We start from the raw sequence: 23,985 nt of genomic DNA on the forward strand, positions 1-23,985 counted from the left end.
ATGTATCTGCTACAATGTATTTATTTGTAGTTGCCTAAGAACTAATTCACAGCAAACAGTGTGGAATGATGCTGGTGTAAAAGGAAGTCATAATGCTTCATATGCTGTTTTTCCTAGCATATTAAATGTTTTAAGCAAACTGAGGAAAGCTTTTTCACAAACAAACATAAAAGCCTAGAAACAGATAGATGAATATTTTAAGGAAAAGGCCCTGAAAATCTACAAAAGTACTTTTCTTTCTTATAAGTAGTTGGTTTAGTGATTTCAGGAATTGTTCTTCTTTCAGCTTGGGTTAACCAATCTGCCAAAGCTGCCTGTGCAAATGAAGCAAAAAACAAAGCAAAACAAAACAAAACACCTCCCTGTAATAAGACAATGGATTAATGAAGAATGCTACACATAAAATTAGATTTTTCATTTTAATGAAGACAGCCTCTTAGAAGCAATGCCCTTCCAGGACCTACAACTAGAAGAGGCTGAGCCTAACGTTTGAGATTCCAAAGACTGACAGTAAAAAAAGGTATAAATGCTAGTCTTTTTATTATTAGGATTGCTATTGTTTTTAGTTAGTATCCAAGATCAGTTTCAGGGAATTTCACTAGTCTGTCTCAACTCTTTTTTTGCCCATGAGCTTACTACTTTCACCACACAAATTTGCAAATCTCAAGTTTTGTCAAGCTACATAATCATCCCTCAGTATTTGCAGGTGATTGGTTCCAGGACCCCCTCAGATACCAAAATCTGCAGATGCCCAAGTCCCATATATAAAATAACATAGTATTTGCATAAAGCCTAAGCATATCCTCATCTCTAGATTACTTATAATACCTAATACAATGGGAAAAGAAAGTGAAAGTGTTAGTTGCTCAGTCATGTCTGACTCTTTGCAACTCCACGCACTGTAGCCCACCAGACTCCTCCATGCATGGGATTTTAAAGACAAGAATACTGGATAGAACTCTGGTTTCAGAGGTTCCAATGACCTCCACCTTGGGTTTCAGAAGCCAGCTTCAAGTCCAGGTTATTACCTGTGTTTCTGACCAATCAGCTATACAGATCAGAGGTTCCCATGACCCCCTCCTTCAGTTCAGTTCAGTTCAGTCACTCAGTCGTGTCCAATTCTTTGCAACCCCATGGACTCCACTATGCCAGGCCTCCCTGTCCATCACCAACTTTCTCAAGAGCTTTCTCAAACTCATATCCATTGAGTCAGTGATGCCATCCAACCATTTCATCCTATGTCATCCCCTTCTTCTCCCACCTTCAATCTTTCCCAGCATCAGGGTCTTTTCCAATGAATTAGTTCTTCACATTAGGTGGCCAGAGTATTGGAGTTTCAGCTTCAGCATCAGTCCTTCTAATGAAAATTCAGGACTGATTTCCTTTAGGATGGACTGGCTGGATCTCCTTGCAGTCTAAGGGACTCTCAAAAGAGTCTTCTCCAACACCACAGTTCAAGAGCATTAATTCTTCAGCACTCAGCTTTAAGGTCCAACTCTCACATCCATACTTGACTACTGGAAAAACCATAGCTTTGCCTAGATGGACCTTTGTTGGCAAAGTAATGTCTCTGCTTTTTAATATGCTGTTTAGGTTGGTCATACTTTTTCTTCCAAGGAGTAAGCGCCTTTTAATTTCATGGCTGCAATCACCATCTGCAGTAATTCTGGAGCCCCCCAAAATAATTCTGTCACTGTTTCCACTGTTTCCCCATATATTGGCCATGAAGTTATGGGACCAGACATCATGATCTTAGTTTTCTCAATCTTGAGTTTTAAGCCAACTTTTTCACTCTCCTCTTTCACTTTTGTCAAGAGACTCTTTAGTTCTTCTTTGCTTTCTGCCATAAGTGTGGTGTCATTTGCATATCTGAGGTTATTGATATTTCTCCCAGTAATCTTGATTCCAGCTTGTGCTTCATCCAGTCCAGCATTCTCATGATGTACTCTGCATATAAGTTAAATAAGCAGGGTGACAATATACAGCCTTGATGTACTCCTTTCCTGATTTGGAACCAGTCTGTTGTTCCATGTCCAGTTCTAACTGTTGCTTCTTGACCTGCATAGAGATTTCTCAAGAGGCAGGTCAGATGGTCTGGTATTCCCATCTCTTTAAGAATTTCCCACAGTTTGTTGCGATCCACACAGTTGAAGGCTTTGGTGTAGTCAATAAAGCAAAAGTAGATGTCTTTCTGGAACTCTCTTGCTTTCTTGATGATCCAGCGGATGTTGGCAATTTGATCTCTGGTTCCTCTGCCTTTTCTAAATCCAGCTGGAACATCTGGAAGTTCCCAGTTCACGTACTGTTGAAGAATTTTGAACACTACTTTGCTAGCGTGTAAGATAAGTGCAGTTGTGCGGTAGTTTGAGCATTCTTTGGCATTGCCTTTCTTTGGGACTGGAATGAAAACTGACCTTTTCCAGTCCTGAGTTTTCCGAATTTGCTGACATACTGAGTGCAGCACTTTCACAGCATCATCTTTTAGGATTTGAAATAGCTCAAATGGAATTCCATCACCTCCACTAGCTTTGTTCATAGTGATGCTTCCCAAGGCCCACTTGACTTTGCATTCCAGGATGTCTGGCTCTAGGTGAGTGATCACACCATCGCGGTTATCTGGGTCATGAAGATCTTTGTTGTATAGTTCTTCTGTGTATCCTTGCCACCCCTTCTTAATATTTCCTGCTTCTGTTAGGTCCAAACCATTTCTGTCCTTTACTGTGCCCATCTTGGCATGAAATGTTCCCTTAGTATCTCTAGTTTCCTTGAAGAGATCTCTAAGTCTTTCCCATTCTGTTGTTTTCCTCTATTTCTTTGCATTGATCACTGAGCAAAGCTTTCTTATCTCTCCTTGCTATTCTTTGGAACTCTGCATTCAAATGGGTATATCTTTCCTCATCTCCTTTGCCTTTCCCTTCTCTTCTTTTCACAGCTATTTGTAAGGCTTCCTCAGACAACCATTTTGCCTTTTTGCATTTTTTTCTTGGGGATGGTCTTGATCCCTGCCTCCTGTACAATGTCACGAACCTCTGTCCATAGTTCTTCAGGCACTCTATCAGATCTAATCCCTTGAATCTATTTCTCACTTTCACTGTATAATTGTAAGGGATTTGACTTAGTGGTTTTCCCTACTTTCTTCAATTGAAGTCTGAATTTGGCAGTAAGGAGTTCATGATCTGAACCACAGTCAGCTCCCGGTCTGGTTTTTGCTGATTGTATAGAGCTTCTCCATCTTTGGCTGCAAAGAATGTAATCAATCTGATTTTGGTATTGACCATGTGGTGATATCCATGTATAGAGTTACTACAATCTTACTACATTACCAATTTATAATAAAGGATATAACTCAAATTGGAAGAGATGAAAAGGGCAAGGAATGGGCAAAGGTCAGAAAGTTACTTCACTGACATAACAAAAGACACTTTTTGTTACTCTCATTATTTAGGCAATTCAATAGGTTTTAGGAGCTCTGAGTCAGGAACTGTGGACAAGACCAAACATTTATGAGAAATAAATTCTGGTCATCTGACAACCAGATTTATAGATCACAACATCACAGTGGTCAAAAATGTGTTTCTTTTTCCTATTAGTCTTAATGTTGTGCCTTCCTATTTCCCTGTTTCTATCTATATAGTCTCATTATGATGTTTCTCATGTAAAAGATTACATAGTAATCTGTACAGTACTACCACATTTATTGTTTAAATCAACAGAGCTGGGAAAAGAAGTTATGCATTTTAATAGAATAAAGCAAGAAAATTTCACGTAATCATTTAAGTAATCAAAAACTAATATGTAAAACACTTTCATTTACTCCAGGAAAGTTTCCTTCCTTTATTACTTTTGACTTGAGCAAATATAATAAATTAGTTCATCTTCCATGTGTGCATGCACACTCTGTCCTGCCTGCCTGACTCTTTGCAACCCTGTGGACTGTAGCCCTCCAGGCTCCTTTGTCTATGGAGTTTTCAGGCAAGTATAATGGAATGAGTAGCCATTCCCTTCTCCAGGGAATCTTCCGGACACAGGGACTGAACCCACGTCTCTTGCAATTGCCTGCACTGGCAGGCAGGTTCTTTACCACTGTGCCACCTGTATCTCCAATTTAGAGTGAAAGTTATTCAAACTAACATTTTCTGCCTGCACGACATTTTTTAATCCGTCACCATGCAAAATTCAGAAACCACAAAGGCAAATTATTCCTGTGCATACATCATCATCTCCCAATTTCACACCTAAAACCTGTTTCCTGTATCAAATGATGGAACCTGTAATTAACACCATTGCTCAAACCAGAACATGAGGTTAGTTTTGACTCCTGTCTTCATTTCATATACCATATCTAATTTTGGCACACTTTGCCTCAGGGTCTTTACATTTGCTGTTCCTTCTTGCTCAAACGCTCTGCCACAGACAACACTGTCACTTTATCCTTAAGGTCCTTTGCACAAGTGTCCCCATCTCAGAGACCTTCCAAAAACACTTTATCTTGTTGCAACCTCTTCCGGACACTCCCTATCCTATTCCCAGCACTCTTTCTCTTCTAAAGTCCTTATCTCAATAAATATTATACCTAGGATATAGTTGGCACTCAAAAACGTTGAATATATCACTAGGGCTCAGTCAGTTTATGTCAGATAGTCCCAGCCTGAGGGAGTAAGAGGGTTTCACAATGTGAAGGGTTGATAGTGGTACCTTCACTGATCTGTTTCAACATATCACAAATTACCTAGTTTAATGACCTGAGCTGCAGAAAACAGGTGAGGGACTTAAGATAATTCCTGCAACAAAAGTAGCATTGGAGATAATACTAATAATTTAAGCACACTAAACAGATAAATGGCAGAAGAGTACCTTTTCTTCTTAGTACTCCCTCTTTACCAAGTAAAAATGATTAACCAGATACAATAAGACAGTCAAAAAGAAGATAAAGATAACTATTTAAAATACAGATTTACACCTATTACCAACAATAACTTCTCCCTGTGTATAAATTTTGCCCCAATATATCAGCAAATGACAGTGTAAAGCAACCACAGTTAGTAAAATACTTAAAATTTTAAATATTTAAAACATTAACAGATCTCTAGGTTGTAAGGTTTTTTCCTCTGGCAAGGCTTAAAATCACAATTTTCAGTTTAGAACTTTGGAAACTGTCACTAAGTTTAGATGCCTCTTTTATGATTCCTTATAAAATAGTATAAGACAAGAAACCCATACCATGGGGAAAAACTTATTTTCCTGTCATGGTAGACAAGGCTTAAATATGATTTGGGGAATAACATGAACATAAACCAAAATGTATTTTTCTGTCAGTAAGTTACTGTATAAATATACACAGAAAACACTGTTCAAGATTATGGTGGGGAGAAAAACTAGGATTAGAAAACATTATGTACTATAGGATATTTGTCATAAAGTGAGTAGTCATGCTTTTCTAATGTGCCTCAGTTTACAGAGTCTTTGCTGGCTTCTTAATGAAATGCAAAGTTTTCTAAGAAAATATAGGAAAATATCAATATGTTCTCAGCTGCAAATTCATTCTATAGTTAAATATTTACCGACTGCCTTTTACATGACAGACATTCTTCTAGGTACAGGCATAGAAAACTGAACAAAAAGACAAGATGTCTTCAGGAGGGAGATTCTTTACTTCTTTAATTAAAACTTTTTATGGAAAATCTAGAATATCATCTGCTACAAGAGTACCTACTTTACTCAAAATAAAAATTTCTATAAAAAGCTTACTGAGATCCCATCACACAAGAAACTCATTCACTTCACCTTTCAATTAGCAAGCAAAGAAAATGACAACCGAATGGCACAAAGTACTACCAGATGTCATGGCTATGGTTAGTTATATAAAACACCGCAGCTTCATGAAATAAGGAGTAACCGTGAAAATCTTTCCTTCGACACAGAGGTCTGCTCTTCATTCAAGAGCAAAGCACCTAAAAGGATTGTGAAATTGGACGAGTTACTCATTTTTCTTTACACAAAGAGAGTCACAAATCGATTACTTTTCCTGTGAAGGCATGGAGCTTCCTGTAGTATGTGATCCAGCAGTTATTTTTGTAAAATTAAAAACATTTAAGGTAAGCATGGCATTTAAACTATGGCATTTCAGCTACAAAATTACATGATTTGTACAGAAACAAAACAACTTACAACTAGCTCTCTAAATGACTCTCATAAAATATAAACCAAGATTTAAAAAAAAAAAATAAGCATATTATATATACAATTTAGAAAAATGAAGAAAACTAACTACACTGCTCTCCCTAAAAGATACTTGTGAAGATAAAAAGGAGTTCTACCATTCTATTAAAAGTATCTTTAAGATTTTGTTCACCTCATTTGTATCACAACATTTGAGATTTCTGTACATACTTTAATGTGAATATTAGCAAAGTACATTTCAAATAATTTATTACTACACAATCACATATACTGGGGTATATGTTAACTTTTTACTGATACAGGTAAACAACCAAAAGCCTAGAGACTATAATATAGTACAAAACAAAACAAACTGCAGCAGGAGGCACACTGCTCCCGTAGTATATTGATCACGACCCCAAAGGCAGGCAATCTTCTTTGGTTTCACATGAATTAATTAAATCCACCACACCTCAGTTAATCACTAGGGACACCAAACCAAAAAAAAATAATAATAATAATATGAAAGAATCAACAAATAAACATCATCCCTTGAGGAGAAAAACAATACAGAATATTTTTCCTCATCAAAATGAGATAGTCAACGTGGAAAGACTCTGAAAAGTTAAAGAGAATCAGTCAAGTTCATGAATGTCTTCACTGTCACAGCATTATTAAATGTGTGTCCCTCTCCCCAACAAAAGCCGCTTTTAACGCTGACTTTCCATTAACACATAAGAAGCTGTACAAAGTTATAGAAAAGGCATCAAAAGGAGTTTCAATTAAGTTTCATCCCCTTCTCTCATTGTGTTCCTTCCAATAAGCATATAAACCAGTCAAGGCAATTCCACCTTAAAAAGCTCCATCAGAACACCGAGGCTCCATTCCCACCAAATTCTGAACCACTACTCTTGAAAGAGTTGTCTCCACTTCCTCAACCCCTGTCAAGCCACATTTTGGCTCCCACCAGTTCACTAAAATTGTTTTTACCAATCTGAAACCCTAAATCCTAAACTGGTGAGCATCTGTATTTATTTCATGTGCCCTCTCATGTGACGCAACTGACACGTCGCCCTCCTCCCAGAAGCACTCTCTTCATTTGGCGACACTACACTCTCTAGGTTTTGTCTCACCTGCATTGTTAATTTTCCTTTACTAGTTTTTACACCTCTACCTTAAGGTTTGTCTCTGCTTAACTCCTGAGGAGATTTTGCCCACACTCAAGGTTTTAATTACTATCTAGCAGTCTTCAAGTATATATTTCCACAAGGGACCTCTCTCTCCTGAGCTCCGGAAACCACAGGAAAAAAATGTATACACATAACTGGCCACTGGAAATCTTCAACTAACTCTCTCACACAGGCCTCAACACAACACGTTCAAAACCAAAAAGTTCTCCGCACCTACACTAACTCTACTCTCCTACTGTGTCATTTATCTCCGTGTCATTTATCTCAGTGCGATCTTATCCTAAAAATGGCACCACCACCTGCCACCCCAACAGAATGCGTAAAGCACCAGCTTTTTTCCTTCTTGACAAATTTCTAATAACTCCAAAAGACTACTCACTCTTACAACTTGCCCCAAACAGTTATACTAAAGAAATAAAGCTCCATTCTGTCTTTTTCAAATAACTTGTCTTCACAAATTCTGTCATTAGATTCCTTTTGGAGATCATTAAAAATTGAGTTCAACTAACAAGCACATGAAAAGATGCTCAACATCACTCATTATTAGAGAAATGCAAATCAAAACTACAATGATATACCACCTCACACCAGTCAGAACGGCCATCATCAAGAAGTCTACAAATAAGAAGAGCTGGAGAGGGTGTGGAGAAAGGCAACGCTCTTGTATTGCTGGTGGGAATGTAAACTGATACAGCCACTCTGGAAGGAGGTATGGAGATTCCTTAAAAAGGTAGGAATAAAACCACTGTATGACCCAGCAATCCCACTACTAGGCATGTACCCTGAGGAAACCAAAACTGAATGTACCCCAATGTTCATCACAGCACTATTTACAATAGCTAGAACATGGAATCAACCTATATGTCCGAAGACAGATGAATGGATAAAGAAGCTGTGGTACACGTATATAATGTAATACTACTCAGCCATAAGAAGGAATGCATTTGAGTCAGTTCTGAGATGGACGAACCCAGTGCCTATTATACAGAGTGAAGTAAGTCACAAAGAGAAAGATAAATATCATATATGACACATATATATGGAAACTAAAGAGATGGCACTGATGAAATTATTTTCAGGGGAGCAATGGAGAAACAGACCTAGAGAACAGACCTATGGACAGAGGGGGAGGGGAGGAGGGAGAGGGTAAATGTATGGAGAATGTAACATGGAAACTTAATAGCACCACATATGAAACAGAGAGGCAGTGAGAATCTGCGGCATGACTCAGGGAAGCAAACAGGGGCTCTGCGAGAGGCTGAAGGGCGGGATGGGGAGAGAGACGGGAGGCAGGTTCAGGAGGAAGGGGACATGGATGTCCCTATGGCTGATTCTTGTTGATGGATGACAGAAAACCACAAAAGTCTGTAAAACAATAATCCTTCAATTAATTTTTTAAAAATGACTTCAAAGTACAGATATTTCTTGCTACAGAGTAAACATAGCTTACAAATGCAAAACTTTTAGAATCCTAGTAGTAGACTTGTGCTTTTGAAATTTCAGGAGCATAAGTATACATGTGGATCCCCAATATGTGTGCTTAAAAATTTCCAAAATGGGATTTCCCCGGCAGTCCAGTGGTTAGGACGCCACGCTTTCACTGCCAAAGGCCTGGATTCAACCCCTGGTCAGGGAACTGAGATTCCACAATCTAGGCAGCAGAGCCCCTCCCCACCAAAAAAAACTAAAGGAAAGGAAAAACAGACACATTGGTGGGGGGTGGGGGGAGAGACAATCTTATTAATAACAAGAAAAAGGTTCATATTAGAGCAGAAAAAAAGGTATGATTTTGTAATTTTCAATAACTATATCACTATATCCTCTGAAAATGTTCCTCATTAACAATAGAAACCTATCCTTAATTCTAACAAAAACCTGCCAGTGCCTCAAAGGACTGGATGGGCTAGTCATCTGACCAAGCAGAAATGAAAATAGCACACTGATGTCAGAGCTAATGAGTAAGGAGTATCCATTACTAGGTGAGTCCTCTCATAGGAACAGACTAACTTCCCCCAGGGAACACGGGAATTTCATACACTTCCAACTTTTGGAAGTTCTCAAGTTCACTAAGTCATTCTAGTATCTACATCACATTCTATTGCCAGGTGTCATCTTTCCAAAGTATACCAAGTTGGTGTGATTAGTAAATCGTCCAACATAAACAGAAACCTCAGGAGCACTGCCAGAGATGAGTGCTGGAAAAGCCATCTGTTCATGGAAATAATATTTCTATTTCCCTAGTGATTACAGCTACCAGTGACACTGTGAAATCCCAAGAGAAGAAAAGAAAATTTAACTGTCTCAAAACTTTAATTATTCATATAAACTAGCCAAGAAACTAACGCTAAATGTTACACAAAAGACTCTCTAATCCCCTAATATTTCTGGCTAATTATTCCACTGGTAGTCTACATCTGCCCTACTAAAATCTGATTATGAATCAGAAGTAACTCACTGGGAACACTTTTATATATAAAAGTGATTGTGGGTAATAACTGCAATTCACAAAAACTGTCATTTTTAATGTGCATAAAATCCTGTCCTACACAATAAAAGAACAGACGTTACTGTCAAAGTTTAAACTCTCGGGGGGAAAAAAAAAACCCTTAAACTCTCTTAACCACTAGAAAGAGTGAGACAGTTTAACAACAACAACAAAGTTAATTTCAACAGCATATTCAACCTGTATTCTTTTAATATCTTCAATAATAAGCAATTTATGATTAGGAAGCATGTTAAACATTGCCTTTACAAATAAAGTGAATCTATTATGTTGATTTAAACACATAGTTTACAGGTTTGCAAATACATACTCTAATAACTGCATAAATACTGACCTATAATCCCACACATACAGTTATGGGATCTTTTGCTTTGTTTGACTTTTGGTCAGAGTCTCATTTGTTTTAACTACTGTTCTTCAACCATTCCCTCTTTTTTATTGTCTTTTTGAAATAAATTATTTTCTAGAATGGAGAAGTTTTATCGTCTAGATATTTTAATAGAAAATAACCAAGGTTCCCTTATTTCTTGTAGCTCAGTTTTAGGCATGATCTTTAGTATCTCAGAGGAAAACTATTTTTAATAATTTATACTTAACTATTTGGATCTGCTCAATAACATATTAAAACCATATACTTTTGATATGAAAACAGGGATATACACTGTGTCTAAAACACTATGCAGGAGTTAATTATGTGTGTTACTGTGTTACTTGCTCAGTTGAGTCCGACTCTTCGTGACCCCACGGATTGTAGCTGGCCAGGCTCCTCTGTCCATGAGATTCTCCAAGCAAGAAAACTGGAGTGGGTTAGTTCCAAACAACCCAACATTTATAGCTTTAAACAGCAGACATAGGTAAAGCATCATTCCTAAGTACTTGCTTATGAGTAACTGCCCAAGGCAAAAATATTTGATGACAGAAACCATGTTCATAAACCAAGTAAAATTACAGTTTACTTTTACTGTACACATATCCAAGTAATACAATTAAAGATCATCAAAAAGTCAAGCAAAATATCCCAAATCCCTTCAAAGTCATAAGGAATGGAGAGCAGTAAAGAAATGACTGCTCCAGAGAGTCCCAGAATAGAAACACTCTCTCTGTACTATTCTAACTCATCCCTCTCAAAACACGTTCACCCTCAGGGAACAAACACAGAATTCATTGCAACTGTGGATACAATTTGTGAGCGGCCTTTCATTGCTCCATAAAGGCTCATCATTGTAGATGTTCATCAGTTTTTAAGCCACATCCACAGCTGCTGTCTTAAGTTAGAAAAACAACAAAATTTGACAGCAAAAAAAACTTAAAAATGACATCTACAGAACAGTTTTACATAAAACAAAATGAAAGGTACTCCAGTATAATAAAAAGAATGAATATATCTCAAATACAAAAAACATGAGGCTCAAGACATTTTTAATAGTGATACCTTTCACTTACATGGTGTGAGAATTACTCTCTAAAGCCTTCTAGCACATACAGTATCATTTCTAACTTAAACCCTAGATCCAAGATATCATTTACACAGAAAATAAGTGAAGCAGGGATATTATCAAATTAATTAGTGGTGAACCGTGTCTATCTCATGACCACCAGCCTGTGTTCTTTCAAAAACCTTCCTTCCAAAATCATATACTAAACTTCAGAAGCAAAAATCCCACATAAAACTGTTCTTTAAAAAGTCTATTAAAAAAAACTCCTGTATAAACCAATTCCCTATTCAGCTTTACCCTCCTGCATCAGATCTGGTCCCTGCCTGGACTGAGGAAGGGGCTCCCGGGTTAGTGAGCACAGCCAGTCCTGTGCTGATGGATGACTGAGAGCTAGCCACGCATGGGGAAGGGAGGATGCCCAGGAGCATCACCAACAGATGATGTTTGCGGCAACGGGACTGGGATCCAGAGACATGAGTTTGAATTTCAACCCCCCACCAACCAGCAGGTGGACTTGGCTAAGTTTCTGTAAAACAAAAGAACACTATCTTCCTCTCCAGACAATGGCAAGGCCTTCCATCCCTGGGCTGGGAAGATTCCCTGGGGGAGGGCACGGCAACCCACTCCAGTATTGTTACCTGGAGAATCCCCATGGACAGAGAAGCCTGGCGGGCTACAGTCCATGGGGTCACAGAGAGGTCGGACATGACTGAGCGACTAAGCACAGCACAGGACAAATCCAACAACAGAGCTCAAAGCTGCTGCTGCGGAGGCAAGTCCGACTCTGCGAGACCCCACAGACGGCAGCCCACCAGGCTCTGCCGCCCCTGGGCTTCTCCAGGCAAGAACACTGGAGTGGGTTGCCATTTCCTTCTCCAATGCATGAAAGTGAAAAGGGAAAGTGAAGTCGCTCAGTCGTGCACAACTCTTAGCAACCCCATAGACTGCAGCCTACCAGGCTCCATATTAGATGGATCTGTATTTATACCAGGGGGCCTATAAAATTTTTTTAAGTATAACATACAAAAGTAAAAGTAGGACTTTAAAATTAATGAGAAAACGAAAGCGCATTCAAACAGTGATGCTGTTAGAACACTTCATTTATTCAGTCATTCGACAAACACATATTGTGTACCCACTATATTCCAGTGGGGAAGAGAAATAAAGTAAAAAGCAAATAACACACATTGTTAGAAGGTGATACATGCCAGTGAGTAAAACAAAACAGGGAAAGAGAATAAAATGTGGAATAAAAAGTAGGATAAATGCAGTAAAATGAAAAAACACTATAAAGGAGATTAAAAAAAAAAAAGGTGCCAGTGAGGTGGGAAACCAGAAGTATCCTAGAAGTCAAAGAAAAAAAAAAGTTTGAACAAGATGTCAAATGCCACTGATCAAGTCAAGTCAAATAACACTGGGGGCGGGGGACTGCACATTCACCTGTGTGGAGGGAGCTGGCTACCATGACAAGAACAATTTTGCTGATGTGGTCCAGACAAAAGCCTGGCTTTAAAAATGTTTAGGGGAAATGGAGTAACTGGAGATAGAAAGAATTCCTCATACAAAGTTTGTTTCAAAGTATGAAAGAGAGAAATAGGAACTAGTGGGGAGTCCAGATGAGAAAAAGCAGCTTCACTAGAATGGTAAAAATTGAGACCAGCAGCAAGGCCAGAGAGCTAGCCAATGTCACAGAGTAGCTGAGAAAGCAAGGGATCTAAGGCACAAGTAGAGAGTTGGCCCGTAAGTTTGAAAGTATACTCACCCCACTATAAGCAGTGCATATCTCTGGGAGTTGGGATTTAGGTGTGCAGTGGAACTATCTTATTCACCGTACTATGTTGATCTTTGTTTACAAGTAATATGTATTTGTCTAAATGAATCTTTTTAAAAAACTCAAGACAGGATTTTAGGATGGTGGTGCCATCAGCTTAGTTTTTCAGCCTTTCCACATAAAAAGCACTCAGACAACATTTAGAAAAAAATTAGGTTACCAGGTAACCCCACAAACCCCCAATATTAACAGGTGTACAATAACAAACTACCAAAAGCCACAGATTAAAGAAGGAAGCAATTCGGGGGTGCAGGGGAAGGAGTTGACAAGGCTGTGACAGCGGTCCAACCAGGAGACGTAACTGGCCTGGAGAATAAAACCATGGCAGTGAGCAAGGAAAGGAGAGCCCAGGACATAAAACAGCTCGGCGGTAAAAGAAGCCACCTGCAATGCAGGAGACACAGGAGACTTGGGTTTGATCCCTGGGTTCGGAAAGATTCCCTGGAGAGGGAAATAGCAATCCACTCCAGTATTCTTGCCTGAGAAATCCCATGGACATAGGGCTACAGTCCACAGGGTTGCAAAAGAGTCAGACTCAATTTAGCGACTAAATAACAACAAGCCCATTTTACAGGATGCTATAACAGGTCTAGGTGGTAGGAAAAAACATGTTGTTTTGGAAAAAACAAATTTGGCCGGCCTACAGAACTAGTAGTAGTTTTAGAAATACAGATCTAAACATCTGAGGCGATGAGACAAAGTCAGAGAACAGATAAAGCAAGGAAAGAAAAGACTGCAGGCCGCAACATTTCAGACTCAGATGGAGCAGGTGGAGACGGAACGTGCAAGAGTTAACACAGGGTCTTAACAGTCAAGAACCAAGACATCACGGCCAACAAAAAACAAAGGATGCAGAAAAATAAAACCAGATTTTGGGAGTCAGTTGAAGGGCTATTTATTGATGGCCTGGGATGAAAAATCAGATTTTAACATGTAACAAAAAGAAGGATATAAAAATAAGTGGTAAAGCAGTGGCTTGAAAGAAATGTACGAAAGGAAATCAGCAGTAAGGAATTCTTAGAGAACAGCCGAGTCTGGGAGCCTGTCTGCATACATGCGTGAGATCCTCACAAGAATTCTGAGATATACTCCCCATTTTACAACTGGGGAAACTTAAATTACAACACAATTATATAACTTGTCCAAAACCATACAATGTGTATACAAAATAATTAAATGACCTGAAAGTTGGTCTCTAGGCGGAAAAGGAGTAAGATGATGGATAAAAACTAAAAACACAAATTGGGGAAAGAGGATTTAACTGATTTAACTTCATCCCAGGAGTATCTGACAAGATTATGTTTTAAATTATACAAAATTTTACTTATAGGCACATGATGCGACTTCAGAGAACCTTTTGAGTTCAAACACTAGTCAAAAATACAGACCTATTTTTGAAGTATTGTAATAGAGAAGGAGATAATAATCTCCGAGGCCTTGTATTAGCCTTACTTATATCTGGGACTGTCTTGCCATCTATTAGAGAGCTTGGAAGTTTTCAAATGATTAACATTTAGGTGGAGAGATAAACAAAAGCTCTCTGAGTACAGGGTAGGGCAGTGGCGAGGAAGAAGGAAAGCTGAGTGAGCTTGGGTTAAATCACTAAATCCCTGACCCTCAGACTTATCTATAAAATGGAGATACCATCTCTCTTCATAGTGTAGTTCTCAGTAGACATTCAACCAGAATGTCAGTTCCCTAATCCCCTTAAATATTGTTTGCTTAAAAAAAAAAATTATGGTTGCTAAACTAATGACATTTTAAATACAGAATGTTAGCATTTCCATTTAAAACAAAGTTTAAGAATATGCTCCCAGTTGATAACAGTAGCTAATTTCCTAGTGGAAGACTACAGTGGCTTACTTTACATGACATATTCAAGTAACTTTTGAATTTCTTAAAACAAACATATTATTTTTCCAAGAGAAATAATCAAGGTGTTTACAGATGATATTAACTAGCACTTAAGAAAAACTTCCACATCAGGATAGTCACTTCTCTGAAATAACTGTAGAAACAGGGTAAAATGAAATGAAAAAATAAATCAACAGCACACCTAAGCTACTATATGAATTTAAATTCTAATGTAATTTAAAAGATTTAATTTTCCAACTGACAACGTCAAGGACTTACAGCTAAGAAACAAGTTTAAAGGAATAACATGCCACTAAATTCTGTATTAAAATGTACCCATCACACTGTAGCATAGAGGAAAGCCAGAATGAAATGTGACTTGTTTATCAATAATTATGAAATAATCTTTGAAAGCTGTAACTGTCTAGGGTTTTTCTTTTTTCTTTCCAACATTATAACAGTGAAGCAACAACCCCCATTAATTCAGCACTATCCATTTAAATCAAATAATGACACTCATTACTATAAGCTACAAGTAAACCACCAAACCAAAACTATCACTACTATCTTTGGAATGCTGAAATGGATTTAATTCACTTCCTTGTCATTTGGATAAGAAGCGATGATAGACAACAGATTTTCAATGAATTCCACAGTCAAGAGGGGCCTCCCTGGTGGCTTGGTTAGTAAAGAATCTGCCTGTAATGCAGGAGACCCAGGTTTGATCCCTGGGTAGAGAAGATCTCCTGGAGAAGCAAATGGCTATCCACTCCAGTATTCTTGCCTGGAAAATTCCATGAATAGAGGAGGTTGGCAGGCTACAGTCCATGGGGTTGCAGGAGTCGGACACGACCTACCATCTGAGCAGTCAAGAAAGTTATATTATCTTGACATAAACACACTAGAAAATTCACTGTATGAAAATCATCAAATTTATAAACAAGCTCATCTTTCAGTATGCAATTTCAAGTTGTGGCCTCTTTCCCTATGACAGTCTTCTTTTTTCTCTATCTCCTCTCCTGCCATTTTTTCTTCCAGAAGTTTTGGAAAAAGCCAGTTGCAATTTAGTGCCAACTGGCAGAACTAAGAAGCTAAGGAGGTAAGAAGCAGAGACTGGAGTGAATCAGGGGCTAAGTGAATCCAGGCAGTTCTTGCATAGGGGCAACTGGAGCAGAGTGGCTGAGGAGATGTGCAGTGAGAACAAGTATGTGGCCACCTTGGTCAGTCAAAATACAGTACAAGATAAAGAACAGAGAAACAGCCAAGGGGAAAGGCTTAGAGCTGATTGTCTGTGAAGCAAACTGGCAGCAGCACTCCCAGGCCTGGGGCTGCGAGATTTGTATTCTTCATCTAAGCCCACAAAAACAGGGGGAGAAAATTATTTTAAAAAAATAAAGTGAATGTAACTTCAAAAGGCAGCAGAGTGACATAAACACAAAAGAATAAAAGACCAGCATAAATCTCTCCCCGCACCCAAAAACTAGACTCAGCTCAGGTACTCAGTGTGTCTCAGCCATTAGCTACGGGTAAATTATTTAATCTGTGCCTACATTTCAGTGAGTAACTACTTTAGAACATATGATTAACGAAGTCTTTTCCAGATCTGAAGTTTCCTGAATCTAATGGATTTAACAATTTTTGTCACACAGGATGCAGTTACTTTCTATCATATGTTATTCCACAACAAGAGGAGGACAACGTACCAGAATATAAATAAGAGGATATAGAATCGTAGTCCGGTATGCCTACAGACCACACTTCGCCATCATCTTTCATTAAATCCAAGAAGAAACTAATTCCCAATCTTCTTTAAAATGATCCACAAATTCTTAAGAAAAAACAAGGCCTAAAATCTAAGACTTCACTTTAAAAACACTCAGCAGTGGGAAATTTGATCATCTGTCAATTTCACTAAGCTTCACTTCAGCTTCATTTCACAGGACATACTCTAATGCCATTACACTTCCTGTTTTTCAACACTCTAAGTTAGGTTTCTATCTGCTATATGTTTCATATCCCACTTCAGTAAGTACAGTCCAAAACTGGCAGAGAGCTGAACGTGAATGAATCCAGGGGGTCAACTTATCAGTGGGCTCTACATAGAAAAACCAATCTAGCTGAAAGTCAGCTTTATTTATCACTTAAACTAAGTGCCACCTAGTGGCAAGTATTATATTTTACTAAATCCACTCAAGTCCTGTTCATTCAGCAAGTATTGTACAATCGAACCAATAGCAGTTGCTGCTCCACAATTATGCAACATAAGTAAAATACTGATCCAGTTCTTATGAAGCTTGCTGATAGATTAGATAAATGGATATACACAGAGAAAAAAATAATACAGATATATTTACATATTTGCAGAAAGATGTCAAATGTTACAAATGTTACAAAAGTATGCAAAAATACTCAGTATTTACTTAAAAGCTGGTGAAAACAGACTCTCAGTTCTTTTTTTTTTTTTTTTCCAGGCTCTCAGTTCTGTAGGTGCTCTTATACCTGTTCACCTCACTCAAACTTTCCCATTTGTAAATACTCAGATAGCTAGGTTTCAGTAGATCCCCTGGAGAAGGAAAAGGCTACCCACTCCAGTATCCTGGCCTGGAGAATTCCATGGACCGTATATTCCATGGGGTCACAAACAGTCAGACATGACTGAGTGACTTTCACTTTCTCCAATTAGTGGGTAGATCAGGAGCTCGGTACAGAACTATATAATTTTTTTCATGAAAAATTTCCTCATATTCAAACCAAAAGTTAAATGACTTGAAAAAGTATGCTGGACACTATGGAGACAATAAAAAGTTCAGTGGTTGCCACGATGGGATAAGGGAAGGAGAGGAAACTGGACAGGCAGGGCACAAAGGGTTTACAGGGCAGTGAAACCACTCTGTGTGCTACTACACGGGAGATACATTTGTACGTGTATTTGTCCAAGGGCTTCCAGGTGGCTCGGTGGTAAAATATCTGCCTGCCAATGCAGGAGCCACAGGAGATACAGGTTCAATCCCTGGGTTGGGAAGATCCCCTGGAGGAGGAAATAGCAATGCACTCCAGTATCCCTGTGGGATAATCCCACGGACAGAGGAGCCTGGCAAGCTACAACCCATGGGGTCGCAAAGAGTTGGACATGACAGAGCATGCACACACACACACACACACGCGCGCACTTGTCCAAACCTACAGAATGTACCCCAATGTACAGTGATCTGCACTGTAAACTATGGATTTGGGGAGATATAACGTGTCAATGTAAATTCATCAATTATAACAAATATACTGCTTTATTGGGGGATACTAATAATAGAAGTGATTTGTGTGGGGGCAAGAAGTACACGGGAAATAGTCCCCTCAATTTTGCTGAACCTAAAACTATCCTAAAAAAAAAAAAAGTTCCATTTAAAAAAGAAAAAAGGGGGAAAAAAAAGCAATTCCCTGGTGGTCCAGTTGTTAGAGGACTCAGCACTTTCACTGCTGAGAAACAGGTTTGATCCCTGATGAGGGAACTAAGATCCCACAAGCCATGCAGCACAGCAAAAAAAAAAAAAGTATGCTGGAAAAATAAAGCAAGATCTTAGTGCATCAGCACTTTTCTAAAAAGAGAATATACCTCTGTTACAAAAGAAGTTATTTATAATAATAAAAAAATCTGTAACACTGATTCCCTATTTTATAAGGCAACTAATATTGCAGTTATATAATACGATCTTTATCATGTAATTTAAAAAAATAGGGTTTCATAAAGCTGTGGTTCCCTCACAGCTCAGTTGGCAAAGAATCCGCCTGCAACACAGGAGACCCCGGTTCGATTCCTGGGTTGGGAAGATCCGCTGGAGAAGGGAAAGGCTACCCACTCCAGTATTCTGGCCTGGAGAATTCCATGGACTGTATAGTCCATGGGGTCGCAAAGAGTCAGACACTACTGAGCAACTTTCACTTCAAAGCAATAAACATTTTTCCTAGTTATATAAACTTACTGAGAAAAAATTCTTATTCATTTATAACTCTAACACATACACAAAAAACATTAGTTCTAGAGCTAAGTTAAAAATATTGAATATGGAAAAGAAAGCATGGGTCAATTTAAAAGGGTCAACTTGATTGTCAAGTGTATTCCATCTCACATCCAACTAGTGCAGCATTTTCACTGCAAGGCTTCTGCAACTTAGGATACCTAAGAAGCAGTAATTTTTTTTTGCTTTTGTAAACTTAAATAATTTCAATATTCCCAAAACTGTCATGAACTTACAACCCGACTGAACAGTTGTCATGCTTATTACTCTGCACTGCCTAAACTCAACAAACCTACACAAACATTTATACAGGTAACTAATTACAAACAATTATACAAACTAAGCCAGAGTGCCCCCAATACTTGTTTTTTCCCCAGTAGTAAACTGTGTTCAGGAAATGCATTACCCTTTTCACACCATTAGGATATCATTTCACTTCCTGAAGCAGAAGCAGGCCTAATGAGGCATAAACGATATCATGATGTTGTGCCAGGCCTACAGGGCATCCAGAACTGTCGGCAGGGTGTGAGAGATGGTAGCAATCGGACATTCAACATTCCTTCATCATTATGGCTGTCCAAGCAGAGAGGAGAGCAACAAGAAGCAGACCCAAAAAAACTGGGGATGACTCTGTGATAACATGCATGGTCAAGCAATAATGTACCAAATATGTCTGCTCAAAGTACCAAGGAATATATTCCAAGGACTGTGGTCCTCAACACTAAATACACTGCTCCTTTCTAAAACATGACCCACAAACCACAGGTTGCAAGATAAAAAGGTTCATCTTGAATCCTGACTGCAAAAGGTTACCAAAAGAAACTGATAACTACAATTAAAGTATTCGTACACAGAACTTTACGATTTACAAATTACTTACACATACACTGTTTTATCTGACGCATATTTTACCTTACTTGATAGAAAATGTGCCTGGCAGATAAATACAACAAAAAATATCATTCGTTCTTTTATAGAGGTAGAACCTGAAGCTTGGAGAAATTATCTGTGAGTAATTTGTCTACAAAGCCTGAGTATTCCTGAAGATTATCAACTTATTTGGTTCAAAGACATGGATCCCCAAAAAAGCAGTCTACAGAGTCTTAAGGTTTAATATACGTCCCTATGCATATAAGAAGTATTTAAAACACTTAAAAATAATGTAACCTTGTGAGAAACACTGAATAGTCAACTATACAAAAAAACAAAATACGATATGTAAGCCTGTCAGTTTGTACAAACAATACACTATTTTCTAATAATCCAAAGGAGTTTTTGCCTAAGAATTGTACTGCAGTGTTCTCAGGGGCTATGGGCTGCCTTCAGCTGAAAATATCAATTCCTTTGGGTATTTCAGCAGCTAAGTTCCTTACAGAATCAACATATTCCCTGTACACATCAAATTCTGCTTACACGAACTATGTTGTATCAAGGCTTCAAAGTCCTCCGAGTTTCTTGTTCAAAAAACTTTTTACTGAGCCCCATCATGTACTAGACACTCTTTTGGGTATAAGCATATATTAAGAAAAAGGCTTGTGTTATCTGCCATCAGGTAACCAACAGTCTTAAGGTATGATAGACAATTACAATTCAGTATGACACTTCCAAATGAATTACACCTGGTTCTTTAAGAATACATGCAGAGGCACTGAACCCAGCCTGGTGAATCCAGTTAGAATATCCTCAGACCCAAATCTACTAACACCAGCACTTGTCAAGCACATGGATATATTAAACTGCTAACTGAGCCCAAGCAAGGAACTCCAAATTCTTAAATATAGCTGGAGAATTGAATATGAAGGGACAGAAAGGCAAACAGTCCCACTGAAGAAACGGTAAATGAAATAATTATAGAGGACCTACATGCCATCCTAACATTTTTTTGAGCACCTGCTTTGTACCAAGCATCCTAAAATGTTTTCTTGCATTTACATTTCACAGCAACCCACTGAACTAAGAATAATTACCCTGCAACTCATGGAGGAGGCAAGGAGAGGTGAAATCGCTTGTCAATCTTACTGAGGTTGTGGCAGAGACAAAATAGGAACCCAGTTCAGATTAAATCATAAAAGTGAGCTCATAAACTCTGCACTCAGCTGCCTCTCTTAACGAAAGCTGCTAGGGGGAGCCATTGAAAGGTTTTTAAACTAAGGAGTGAAGTGATCAGATTCACTCTTCAGAAAGACTATGTGGAAGTTGGACACAGAGGGTGCGTCTACAAGCAGAAAGAGAAAGCCGCAATGTCTATAGTAAGACAGGTGAGAACGATGACAGCATGAACTGTGGCAGTGAGGATGAAAGAGACAGATTCAAGAGTTTTTCAGGAGAGAAAATGATCAGTTCTTAGTGATTAAATGTAAAGGATTAGTTTTAGAGAGAACACCTGGTTTGCAGAACTAATGGGACATGACATCACCTACCAGGAATAGAGAAGCAACAGGTTTTGTTTGTTCAATAAATATCTACAGTGTCTCCCAAATGCAAGACTTTCCTAGGCCAAAGGTCAAGTCCAAAATTAAGGTCCTGCTTGTTGGACAATATTGAGAGTAAATGACAAAGCATTAAAAAATATATCAGGTATACTGAAAATTAGTTGTTACTATTAACATTCTAGTCTAGTCTAGTGAAAACATTTTGTGCTACCATTTTAAAAAATTACTACATGCAGAAAACAAATCAACAGAGGAAAAGCATCCCACAATTTTAAATGCTATTACATTTGAGTCTGACAGATCTTCAGTCTCTTACACAACACACACATACACACACCACCTTGTAATTTGTTTTACTTATCCATGTCCCTTTAAAAAAAAAAGAAAGAATCGATTTTACTACCCAAACTATAGTACATATTCAAGGGGTTTTCATCCTACTATCACCACTGTGATTTCCCAAGAACTTAGTTCATAACCTTCTACATGATTTTCTATAAAAATATGACATACTTCACATCAGCTTATTTCAGTGTGAAAGTGAAGTCGCTCAGCCATGTCCAACTCTTTGTGACCCCATGGACTATAGCCTACGAGGCTTCTCCATCCATGGGATTTTCCAGGCAAGAATACTGGAGGGGGTTGCCATTTCCTTCTCCAGGAGATCTTCCCAACCCAGGGACTGAACCCGGGTCTCCCGCATTGTAGGCAGACGCTTTACCGTCTGAGCCACCAGGGAAGTCCAATTCTTATTTCAGTAAGAATTCCTAGATTTTTAGCCACAACTTTCATCCAAAGATGCTTTCTGCAAATCCTAAAGCACAGCAGTCCTATGCAGATGTGGCAAGTTACTACAATTCCCATTTTACTACATAGTTAGGAAATTGGCCCAGGGGAAGCAGAGTAACTTGGAAATAATCACAGAGCCAGATGCCAAAAATAACAACTTTTAGTCAATCCATGAGAAAATACTGCCCCTAGTTGAAATAACATGAGATTTCGTATTAGGAGGAAGCAAAATATAAAGTCATGTTTTAAAGCAAAGTCCTAGGTTTTTAAGATACATCTTTAAAATGACTGAATACTAATTTGAAAGTTTGCAAAAACTTTCAAATACCATTTCCTCCCTAATACTTTGTCCATCAAGAGTGGCAGAGAAAAAAAAAAGAATGGCAAAGATTATTTAATGAATTACAGCCGGCAAGAGTGGCTTCCCCTCTCCCCAAATTATTATCTTAGCCACTTAAGATACTTATAGAAATCTGCTGGTATAGAACCACAGGTAAGTTTTAAACTTATTTAAAAACCGTATGTTAGAATAGTTGTGAAAATAGTCTAAGTGGGTCTCTCATACTTTTTCCTGAAAATATACTCTACAGACCCATCTGCAATTTGCATGCACAATAAATTTAAAGCTTTAATAGTCAATAATCTGAAAGTTTCCCAATCACAACTCATGCTGTATGTTTCCAAATATACTGTTTGATATAATTTAATAAAGGTGCTGTTTTATTTGGTCACGAATAAAGGTCTTACACAATTTAGAAACAAAAAACACAACTTGATTTTTTAAAGTTGCTTTTGTTTGTGTTCTCATTCTTATCTGCACAAGTCAGAGCAAAATACCTTCCATTAATACAAGGCATTTACACTTTGCTTGCAGTCAGAAACAACAGTGCGTGCTCAAGAATTTACTTTCAAAAGAATGAGTTTGCACTAGGAACAAATAAGGAAGACAAAATGATTGTTGGTGGAATCCACTCATGGAACCCAGACTGCAAATTTTCACACAAGCCTCACGTATCAATTATGAAAGGTGATTTTCAATTAATTAAAATTAAACTAATTCAAACTAATTCTAATCACGGCCTTAAAAAAAATGCTTTCCACAGCACCAATATTCCTCATACTTGTACATCCTCTACTAGTAGCACTTCTCATGGTTTATAAATGAAAAGACACTCCAAATGATTTTATAGACAACATATCTTCTAAAGTAATGATCAACTAGTGGGGGGGACACTGTCCTGAACAACATATTCAGTCTAGTAACATCGCAAAATCTAATACCTATTATTCCAGGCACGAGAATATTTAGGCAACATTTAAGTACACCAGACCACCTTCCCCCAACTCCCACACAAAACTCCAAGCTTTTAATATTTCCATAACAATAAGCACTCTGAACAAATTAAAGCTCTTTTAACACTAGAAGCCCTTTTACCTTAAAGATTATCACTTAAATGTCTTTTAACTGAATTTGATGAATGCATTCCACAAGATTCTAGAAGCAGTATTCATCAACCCAAACAGCACTCTTAAACGCTTTCCTCATTTCAACTTCAAAGATGAGGCAGAAGGGCTGTCATAAATCTAGAGGCAAAAGCACATAACTGTAAACTGTCTAAAAATTAAGAAAAGGTAAAACAGTTGTATCAAATTCCAAAGCAGCAAAATTCCCTCCCTTTTTCCTTACAAAGTGGGAGTTACTGGTAAAATAACTGAACTCTAAATCTAGAATCTTGAAAATGCTGAAATTCTCCACCCCAGCATTCACAAGTTTTTCA

The 23,985-nt window shown here is 38.1% G+C and overlaps 1 protein-coding gene across 6 annotated transcripts in view; it reads right to left on the reverse strand.

Moving 5' to 3' along the window:
* Positions 1 to 23,985, reverse strand: part of RBPJ (recombination signal binding protein for immunoglobulin kappa J region) — a 226,429-nt gene that overhangs the window by 80,614 nt on the left and 121,830 nt on the right. For 2 of the 6 annotated variants that reach the window (XM_043438832.1, XM_043438830.1), the window contains exon 1: positions 23,643 to 23,780. The exons of the other annotated variants lie outside the window; for them this stretch is intronic. The gene's annotated coding sequence lies outside the window, so the exon portion shown is untranslated. Of the gene's footprint in view, positions 1 to 23,642; positions 23,781 to 23,985 lie in introns of those variants that run through there. 6 annotated transcript variants of the gene reach the window in all.

The sequence above is a fragment of the Cervus canadensis genome, chromosome 19, assembly GCF_019320065.1.
Source record: "Cervus canadensis isolate Bull #8, Minnesota chromosome 19, ASM1932006v1, whole genome shotgun sequence".
Lineage (NCBI taxonomy): Eukaryota > Metazoa > Chordata > Mammalia > Artiodactyla > Cervidae > Cervus > Cervus canadensis.